This window comes from Mastacembelus armatus, chromosome 21 (assembly GCF_900324485.2).
Source record: "Mastacembelus armatus chromosome 21, fMasArm1.2, whole genome shotgun sequence".
NCBI classification, from domain to species: domain Eukaryota; kingdom Metazoa; phylum Chordata; class Actinopteri; order Synbranchiformes; family Mastacembelidae; genus Mastacembelus; species Mastacembelus armatus.
Window position 1 is genome coordinate 22,734,986 of NC_046653.1, and position 1,561 is coordinate 22,736,546.

Here is a 1,561-nt window from a genome sequence, read left to right on the forward strand (position 1 = left end):
TCCTGAAGGTCCGACACCGGGGTAGAGGGTACCAGTTCCTGATTCATTGGGAGGGGTATGGCCCAGAGGAGAGAAGCTGGGTTCCTAAGTCTCAGATCATGGACCGGGATCTCATTAGAGATTTCTATGCCAGTAACCCAGATCAGCCGGGGCGACCCAGGGGGGGGCACTGTCAGGGTCTGATCATGCCATAATTTAAGTCTTGGTTGTCCAGGTTCTGCTCTCTCTGTCTCTCTCTCCCCTCCTGAGTGAATGAGCGTGTGTGTGTGGGTGTGTCTGAATCAGGTAACCAGGAACACGTGAGGTCCCGGGAGCTGCCTGCCTGCCTGCTACTCACGTGACTCCATTTATACCTCGGCACGACAGACAGCAGGTGTCAGATGATTCCTCGTCGCACAGGGAAATCGTAACGACCTGTGAATCAGTCTTGCTTAGCAATCTGAAAATAGCCTACTTGTGTATAGTTTAGTTTAGTCCTGCCACCACAATCGCTTTGTACATCGCTCTTGATCCAGCATTAAATACGTTCCTGACTCTTCTTCTCATCTCATCTCACTGTCTGTTTCAATACCACACTTGGGTCCGACATCTGGCAAAATGCAACACATTCAGTGACATCAGGGGGGCCTTAATACACCATCTCTTAGACATTAGTTCATTGAACCTGGTTCTGCTCCCTACTAATCTGCTATAAAAGTCAGGGGGTGCTACATACAGTGGGTACGGAAAGTATTCAGACCCCTTTAAATTTTTCACTCTTTGTGTCATTGCAGCCATTTGCCAAAATCAAAAAAGTTCATTTTATTTCTCATTAATGTACACTCAGCACCCCATCTTGACAGAAAAAAACAGAAATGTAGAAATGTTTGCAAATTTATTAAAAAAGAAAAACTGAAATATCACATGGTCATAAGTATTCAGACCCTTTGCAGTGACACTCATATTTAACTCACATGCTATCCATTTCTTCTGATCCCCCTAGAGATGGTTCTGCTCCTTCATTGGAGTCCAGCTGTGTTTAATTAAACTGATTGGACTTGATTAGGAAAGGCACACACCTGTCTATATAAGACCTTACAGCTCACACTGCATGTCAGAGCAAATGAGAATCATGAGGTCGAAGGAACTGCCCAAGGAGCTCAGAGACAGAATTGTGGCAAGGCTCAGATCTGACCAAGGTTACAAAAGAATTTCTGCAGCACTCAAGGTTCCTAAGAGCCCAGTGGCCTCCATAATCCTCAAATAGAAAAAGTTTGGGACGACCAGAACTCTTCCAAGACCTGGCCGTCCAGCCAAACTAAGCAATTGTGGGAGAAGAGCCTTGGTGAGAGAGGTAAAGAAGAACCCAAAGATCACTGTGGCTGAGCCCCAGAGATGCAGTAGGGAGATGGGAGAAAGTTCCACAAAGTCAACTATCACTGCAGCCCTCCACCAGTTGGGGCTTTATGGCAGAGTGGCCCGACGGAAGCTTCTCCTCAATGCAAGACACATGAAAGCCCGCATAGAGTTTGCCAAAAGACACATGAAGGACTCCCAGACCATGAGAAATAAGATTCCTCGG